This window comes from Nuphar pumila, chromosome 9, assembly GCF_984573655.1.
Source record: "Nuphar pumila chromosome 9, dmNupPumi1.hap1.1, whole genome shotgun sequence".
Taxonomy (NCBI): Eukaryota; Viridiplantae; Streptophyta; class Magnoliopsida; order Nymphaeales; family Nymphaeaceae; genus Nuphar; species Nuphar pumila.
In genome coordinates this window covers 10,805,325-10,814,709 of record NC_143257.1, presented here as the reverse complement: position 1 = coordinate 10,814,709, position 9,385 = coordinate 10,805,325, and the positions used below count along the sequence as shown (strand labels likewise).

Below are 9,385 nucleotides of genomic sequence, written 5' to 3'. Positions count from 1 at the left end.
ATTTAAAAATCGCTCTGCGAAGGCTTCACAAAATCGATCGAAGATGCCCGAAGCCCATCTACACACAGGTGGATCTAAGACATTTGGGAGCCACCTAAAGAAAATGGTAACTCATCAATATATAATATTAATTTTATAAGTATTGTTGCAAATTTGTGTACTAAATCTTTTGTCATTTAACTTCGCAGGAAGCAGAAAAAGGAGGCAGTGTACCATATAAGGATGTGTTTGTAGAAACACATAAACGGAAGACCACGGGAGTCTTCGTATCAGAGAAGGCGAGAACGACAACGGTATGTATTAATTCTATTAATAATCATTGCAATATATATGCAAGTCATCATAATGTTATCATTAATTATTAATGAATACTTTAAACATTATTTTGTAGGAGGCATATGAGCAACAAATGGTAGAGCGATATGGCGAAGACGCTACTCAGCATCCATCATTTGATCCTACAGCATGGGTGACTGCAGCAGGTGAACCCAAAAAAGGTCGCGTGTTCGGGTTTGGGAGTAATATGAACACTTCACCAGTTATTGGTTCTTCCAGTTACGGCTCACCAACTTCTTGCGCCGACATAAGCTCCAAGCAGCCGACTATTCTTTCCGGTGATGATGTACGCGAGATCATTAATGAATCACTGAATAACTACTTCCAATACACCGTCGCCCCCTTTCTCCGAATGAGATCAAGGCCGCTGTTCAGGATAGGGGATCTTCGATTCCAGGTCCCTCTCAGGTATAATCACATATATAGTTTTTTTGACTGTCTTAAAGCACATCTGAGCATGGTAGAATCACATATAGAGTTTTTCTAGATGCCTTAGAACACATATGAACATGCTATAATCACATATTCAATTTTTTTACTGCCTTAGCACACATATGAGCATGATAGAATCACATATATATATATATATATTTAACTTTTTGTCTGTCTTAGAGCACATATGAGCATGATAGAATCACATATAAAGTTTTTTTGATTGCATTAGAACACATAAGCATGCTATAATCACATATTCAGTTTTTTTACTGCCTAAGAACACATATGAGCATATTATAATCACATATTCTGTTTTTTGACTGCCTTAGCACACATATGAACATGCTATAATAACATATAGAGTTTTTTAACTGCCTTAGAACACATATGAACATGTTATATATCATTTATGATAGAATCACATATAAAATTTTTGGCTTTGCCTGCCTTAGAGCACATATGAGCATGCTATATTCACATATTCAATTTTTTTACTGCCTTAGCACACATACGAGCATGATCGAATCACATATATAGTTTTTTGCCTGCCTTAAAGCACATCTGAGCATGGTAGAATCACATATAGAGTTTTTTTATATGCCTTAGAACACATATGAACATGCTATAATCACATATTCAATTTTTTGACTGCCTTAGCACACATATGAGCATGATAGAATCACATATAGAGTTTTTTTATTGCCTTAGATCACACATGAGCACATGATAGAATCACATATAGTGTGTAATTTATTTCATTATATTTTGTTTATCAATACTGACTGTTCTTTTCTTGTGTAGGCTGCTAGCGATAATCAGGGTAGTGGAGCTGAAGGGACAGATAAAGACAATGAACAAGAAGACGCACAAAATCTTGGCGATGATTAGAGGACTGTGTTGAAGAAGTTCTATTTTTTTTATTTTTCCTAATTGTAATTGTTGAATTGTAAATAATTAAACTTCTTAGTTTTAAGGTGGAACGATTAATTATTATAGATACTTGTTATATGAATTTTTTTGTGTGGTTTGTTTTTTATTTACAGGAAATATAAATTGTACAGGAAATATAAATTGTACAGTTCTCGGTAATTAATTTTTAAATAAAATTTTTTTGATTTTTTTTCGTTTTTGCGACGGATGATTCCGTCGCTATTCATATTAATCTAGCGACGGCTTAGCGACGGAATTAAATCCGTCGCCACGCCGTGGTCGCCGTTTAGTACCGGCGGATTGGCGACGGAATATAGCGCTCGTTATTCCGTCGCAATTAGCGACGGACTTGGCGACGGAATTATTCCGTCGCCAGTTAGCGTCGAAATATTCGCGACGTAAGCATACTGTCGCCGCGCTGTCGCTAATCCGTCGCTAACATGGTTAGCGACGGATTAGCGACGGAATGTGGTCGTCGCTAATCTACTGCTTTGTTGTAGTGTAACTTGACCTCAAAAAATTATACCCATTTTGTGTATCCGTGGGCAACGATAATTAAAAAGAGAAACTTAAATTGTATGCATTTAATAGGGACATGCATATGGAAAGAAAAACTTTAAGGAAAGATAATAAAGTGTTCTTGCATTGCACATAAATCATATATACTCCTGTTATGCATTAGAACATGCATGTTTACGTGTTCTCCTAACTGTTACATGTTGGTGGATGCACGTTGTTTGATCTCTGATGCATGTTCAATGTCCTGGTTACTTATGTTGTGATCTCTGTTATTTATTGATGTTCTCTCATGCTTAGTAATTATTCTCTACCGCATGAATACTTAAATTGAGTCATATAAATTTCATATTTGTATTCCTCTAAGTTACTGCATGAAATCTTATTTGTATTCTTTATGCTCATTTATTTCATTAGATGGATTTGTATGCAGAATTCTTCGGATTTCTAATACCCTCTATTTATGGTTTTTCACATCCACTGGAGACCAGTGAAGCGATTAGCTTCTAGGAGAGCTACGGGTGTCACGTTTTTGCTAGATAGTTCACAGAGAGACAATGTGGCTCAGTCTTCTTTACTTTACTTTTTCATATAAGTGTCTACGCACTCTAAACTTCATTATGCTATTGTCTCATGACTAGCGTTAATTATTCAATAAAAGTTTGGTTTGGTATGGATGATAATTGTAAGCTCTATTGTAGTTGGTTGTTTTGTCCAATTGAGAGTGAAACTATAAAGACCCTGGGTTTCTGGGAAGATTTTCGCTATGGTAAAAAATAAAAATTCCGCATTTTCAAGGGGTATGAGTTGGGGTCGTTACAGGTTTGGTATTAGAGCTACCACAAGATCTTATATTTTTAGCATCTTTTTAGTATCAGAAATTTTTATTTTGGTAAGTAAGCTCTTACATGAAGTGTTAGGAAGTCGTGCCTCGTACTTCAAAGCAGTTTCCTTCACTCATAACGCTATTTAATACTTTAATAATTATTAAATCTCTTATGCTTGTTTGTATTCATGATTAATTCTCTTATAGTGTACCTTAAGAATCTTGATGTAATTCTATGAAAGCATTTATTCGGGATCAACCCCAAGGGGGTAGAATCAATAAGGGTTTAAATTTTTTATAAAGAATATGTATGTTGTAGATGTCGTATACACTTGTGCTCCCGCGAATTGGCAGAAGTAAAGGGATTTCATGATGAAAGTCATCCACACCCTGACCGAGACCAGGAAGACACCATTTGGCATGTAATGTCTGAAAGGCGATGCCAAGAAGTGGTGGAACACCCTGCGAAGGGTGAAGTTCGCTGACATGAACATGATTCTCTGAGAGGTGTTCAGAGAGGAGTTTCTGGATTCATACTTTTCCTCTTACGTCGAGGAGCAGATGCAGGAGAGGTTCATCGACTTGACTCAGGGGAACATGAGTCTGGTGGACTATACCACTAGATTTTAAAGTCTTGAAAGGTACTATCCGAACCTCTTCAAGAATGAGAAGGCGAGGGCGATGAAGTATGTACGCGGGTTGAAGGATGGATTGCAGACTCGTGTGCTGATGAGTCGACCTACTACTTTGGATGATGCTATTGAATCTGCTACAGTCTTGATAGAGGTCTGGGAGAGATCTAGGAATGTGTCATAGAAGAGAGGTGACAAATGAGGTGGTTCTTCGAGCGGAATGAGGAAGGACCCATCTACAGGCGGAAAGACGTAAGGTGGCAAGAGACAGCAGACCCATGAGGGGCGACAACAGGAAAAGGCCCAGTCAGTATGTCACAAGTACGCAAGAACCATCCACTAGAATTTTGTCTGATTGTTCAAGGAGGTCTGTTATCAGTGCCAGCAACCAGAGCACATTGCTCCATTTTTTCTGAACAAGCCAGTGGCTCACAAAGGGTAGAAATAGCAGCAACCGTCACCGCAACAGCAACAACAATAAAGACTTCAACAGCAACAAGGTCAGCGAAAGACCAATGGAAGAGTTTATGTTGTTACGGCTACTATGCAGGATGATCCAATTAATCTAATCGAAGGTATCTTCTTAGTTGCCGATCATTAGGATCATGTGATATTTGATTCTGTTGCTATCCACACTTATTTGGTATGTTCTAATTTCGAGGACAAAATTCTTTCAAGGGGGTAGAGATGTAACATCACGTATTTTTATACTTAGTTAAATTTGTTTTTTGTCAAAAATTTGGTTGTCTAGGAGAAAAATTATTTGAGGCTCGATTTTTAGACTAATGTCTTTGAGTCTGGACTTGACCCAGGTCTCATCGACAAGGTCGAGGTGAGCCAATCAAAATATGGTAAAGAATTTTAATTTTGACCTTTAAATTCAAGTAAAATTTAAGCAAAATTCAGGTTATTTTCAGGCAAAATTCAGAATTTGGTATTCGTGTAATATATCGTTGGATGCATCTCAGAATTATGAGGGCAACGATACTTTGTTTTTCTGAATTTGAGTCTTGATTTGCCCAAAAATCATGTTTTTCTGAAAATTGAGCAATTTGTCAAAATAAATCTAGAGTTGGATCGGATTGAATCGAAGGCCTAGGATCCAAATTTTTATGGATTTGAGTTCTATTTTGGTCCTACTTAAATCTAGATTGGATCTAGATCTTGATCCATTTTCCTTTTGGGTATGGGTTTGGATCTTGGATTCGGATCCAAATCCAAGCCCAATAATTTTCTAGCTTTAAATTCAGTATAAAGCCTTAATATGAGTTTTATTATAGCTAAAAAAGCCTTTAGGGTTAATTTGGTTATTTTTGGAAGTTTTTAGATAATTTTTATTAATTAACATTTAAAAATTAATTAATTAATTAAATAATATTAATTCCAAATTTTGGTTTAGGGCTGAGTGGGACTCCTTAAAAGAGCCCTTACACTTACTTAAAGAGAGTTTTAAAAGTGTTAGGAGAGTTAAAAAAAATAACAAATGTGAAAAAGTCAACATTTGGTAAAGTTTCAAAAAATTAGGAAACAAAGAGAGAGAGAGAGAGAGAGAGAGAGAGAGAGAGTTTCCAACTTTTTGGAAACTCTCTTAGAGAGAGCTGGAGAAAAAGGTGGGGCGTCACCCCCTCTCCTACCCATTACTTGAAAAGAGAGAGAGAGAGAGAGAGAGAGAGAAGAAAGGAGGAAGAAGAGGAAGAAAAGGAAGAAAAGGGTTCCTCCTCTTCAACATCCCTTGTTTCACCATCATTCTTCTCTATTTTTTGATTTTTATCAAAGGTATGAGTCTCTTCTTTTAAGTTAAGTGAGAAATTGAATACAGATTCGATTCTCATGCTTACCATGACCTAAATCCATGGTTAAGGAGTGAATCTATGTGTTCACTCATGTATACATGAATGAGGATCCATAGATCCTCTTTTATACAAGTATTTTTGTTCCTTTTCATATAAAATTTTTTCTGTGTGTGGGTTTTCTAAACAAAAACAGAATTTTATTTCATGTTAGTTGAGCTTTTTAACACTTGTTTTATAGTGAATTTGATTCCTACGTGATTTCATAAATGCATACGATATGAGATGCATGTCCAAGTGTTATGAATATGAAAAAATTGCGTAAGAATGCATAATGTTGTTTTAAATCTGTAAACGCATGCATAAATGAATGTTGTCCATACTTATGAACATGTTTAGGGCAGCTCTACAGGGAAAGAAAAAAAAACACATATTTTTTTAATACTGTTTTGGGGTTACTACTAGGCTAGCTGACCTGCAGTCGGCTGAGTCCCAGGTGTAGTCAGCCCCAGTCGACTGGGTCGGTTGGGTCACAATAACAAAAAAAAAACATTGTTTTTTATGCTATTAGGCTCCAGCCGACCCACGGTCGGCTGAGCCTGTTCGGCAGTCAGCCCAACCGATTGGGTCGACTTGGCTGCATGTTTGACCCAGCTAACTGGGTCGGCTGGGTGATTCAGTTGTACCTCAGAGTCGGTCTACTGGGCCAGTTGGGTCATGTCATAAAAAAAAACCCAGATCCATGTTGGTGTAATTATCTTCATCTAAGTGGTTCATGTATGTATTATTAGTATGTTATCCAAATATCTCATGGTTTGATGTCAATGTAGTGAATTATCTCTTGAGTAGACCTTTTATAGCTACTTGATTAAGTATTGCTTAACAACTAAGTAGAGCTTTGCACAAGCATCTAATAAATGAAATCAGACTTGAGGTTCATAGGTGCCTTAGGTAAGGTACTGACACAGTAGGGAAAACAACTAGTGCTGAAGCATTTTTTTCGATATTGCTTAATAGTTGAGTATACTTTTGCACAAGCATCTAATAAATGAAATCATACTTGAGGTTCATAGGTGCCTTAGGTAAGGTACTGACACAGTATGAAAAACAACTAGTGCTGAAGCATTTTTTTCGGTAAGTTGTTGGTTCAGTCATACGGTCCTTGACTCTGTTGATTTTGCTGGTGTGATATAAGCACTTGATTTGAATGCACATTCAAGTTGCAAACTTCATTTTAGTTCTCCATAGATTGTCATTCTAGTAAGTCATTTGGATTTTCTAAAGAAAATTGTGCCAACCTGAATAAAACACTTTAGATGGGTGGATTAGTTCCTTTGTAAATTTTGTTAATGGTCTAGTGTCTTAAAACCATCATTGATGAATTCTTGAGTTCATGCCATGATAGGTTTGTGGTTGGAAAATTGGTCATGTAAGCAATGGATTTAACTTTGTGTCGAATGAGATGACTAGGTGGTTAAGGTCTCACTGTCATTACCAAAGGGTCCTGGTTGAATACCACAGGGGTTATCCTCAACTTGCCAATCCCACAAAAGAAAAGCAATTTAACTTTGTGATGGAAAGGAGAATAACTTAATCTCAGTAGTTTTGTTTTTGTTAATGAAAATTTTTTTTTTGGTCCATTTGGAAGACAGACCCAATTCTTGAAATAAATCATCATTTCAAAACTTTCATTATGCACCGTCATCTGTTGTGAGTTTCTATTTTTAGTTATGAATGCATTTTCTGGACTTTGTTTTATTCACCCTTGTTGCAAGTTTTTTTTATCACATCAAACAAGCGTGTTCAAACTTCTGATAATGTCATTGCGTGTTTCTCTTATTGTGTTGTTTATAGGTGCCTAACTTGTCTCTTGCTTTGGATTTTCACTCTTAAGGTTGAACATATGCATATAATTATGGTGGCTCTTGTACATTATCAAATTAGTATGAATGGTTGTGCATTTGGAAACAAGTTAACATCAATGTATACATTGCATATCGTTACGATTTTTGCATATGGTGCATTGATGATCAAAATGAATCATTGTGGGCTTGGTGGGCCTCGAGCTATGGTTTGCTCTCTTTTTCTTTACTTTTAAATGCATTGCAAAAATCACATTTATTTTTATTGTACTATATTGCATTGTTCCATGCATTTCCACAGGCTAGAGTCCCGTGATGACTCTTGCAAGGGTAGATGCGAGTTTTTGCCTTGTTTTTGCATGCTAAATTGTAGAATTCAATATTTGACTTTTCATAAAAAGATAATAAATAAGAACAGTATAATATACAATCTGAGATCTCCCATCGAAATAATGGGCGTCTTAGAGATTCGGTTTTGGGAGACCACAAGGATACAAAAAACTCTGTGTGCTTTACTTATTAGCCTTGAACTCGATATTGATGTTCTTTCTCCTGACCACAGTTTTAGAGATAGTCCGTTGCTTTACCTGGGGGTGGTGTGTTTGATACAACTGTTGTTTTGATATACCAAGAAAGTGACACTATTAGATGTGGAGGTCCTTAGTGTCCCAACATTAGATGTGGAGGTCTAATGTTCCGAAGGTGATTCGATTGAGGGCTAAGTTTGAAAACCAGTAATAAAATATAACTTGTGTACTAAGCTACCCTGAAAACCTAACTTGACCTAAGGAAATTGTACCCGTTTGGTGTATCCACTGGCAACGGTAATTAAAAGGAGAAACTTAAATTATATGCATTTAATAGGGACATGCATATGGAAAGAAAAACTTTAAGGAAAGATAATAAAGTGTTCATGCATTGCACATAAATCATGCATACTCATGTTATGCATTAGAGCATGCATGTTTACTTGTTCTCTTAACTGTTACATATTGATGGATGCATGTTGTTTGATCTCTAATGCATGTTCAATGTCCTGGTTACTTAAGTTGTTATCCTTGCTATTTATTGATGTTCTCTCATGCTTAGTAATTGTTCTCTACAGCATGAATATTTAAATTGAGTTATATAAATGTCATAATTGTATTCCTCTAAGTTACTGCATGAAATTTTATCTGTGTTTTTTATGCTCATTTATTTCGTTAGAGGGATTTATACGCAGAATTCTTCAAATTTCCGACACCCTCTATTTATGGGTTTTTGCAGCCACAAAAGACCAGTGAAGTGACTAGCTTCTGGGAGAGCTACGGGTGCCACATTTTTGTTAGATAGTTTACAGGGGAACAATGTGGCTCAGTCTTCTTTACTTTCCTTTTTCATATAAGTGTCTACGCACTCTCAACTTCATTATGCTATTGTCTCATGACTAACGTTAATTATTCAATAAAAGTTTGGTTTGGTATGAATGATAATTGTAAGCTACATTGTGGTTGATTGTTTTATCCAATTGGGAGTGAAACTGTAAAGGCTCTGGGTTTCTGGGAAGATTTCCACTATAGTCAAAAAAAAAATTCTGCATTTTCAAGGGGTATGAGTTGGGGTTGTTATAAAATATCTCGAGGTTTGACCATATTGGATTTAAAGATCATCAAGTGAAGAGCATGGAGAACATCATTGGATGTGCATAAAAAAATATGGCATTCACATTTGAGATATACTTGTTCAACTAGCGATGTCCAAGGTTCTAACTTCTACGCCTCATCCATCCTTTCACCATTCAACTTAGCTAACCGTTCAGTCAACTTGGACCATGGCACCTCCAAGAAATATTGGTTGTTTGTGTCTAGCCAATGCACTTTATGATTACAGGTGGAGTCACTTGAAAATGCTCGCAAAGCTACCTAGTAGCTAGAAATTTGGCAAAATGAACGTACTGTCTCGATAATTTAACATGATTTTCTAAAAACCTTATAATTTTTTATATTCTCTCGATGTTCAAACTCACTAATATCCAACATTGTTAGGTCTCTTTTACCCTTCGTAACTGAAAATTGATGC

The 9,385-nt window shown here is 36.2% G+C and overlaps 1 long non-coding RNA gene across 1 annotated transcript; it reads left to right on the top strand.

Moving 5' to 3' along the window:
* The first annotated feature begins 508 nt into the window (after positions 1-508).
* Positions 509-1,884, top strand: LOC149828410 (uncharacterized). Its single transcript, XR_016434028.1, has 2 exons — positions 509-744; positions 1,573-1,884. It is a non-coding gene; the product is annotated as an uncharacterized LOC149828410 (long non-coding RNA).
* Positions 1,885-9,385: the final 7,501 nt, after the last annotated feature.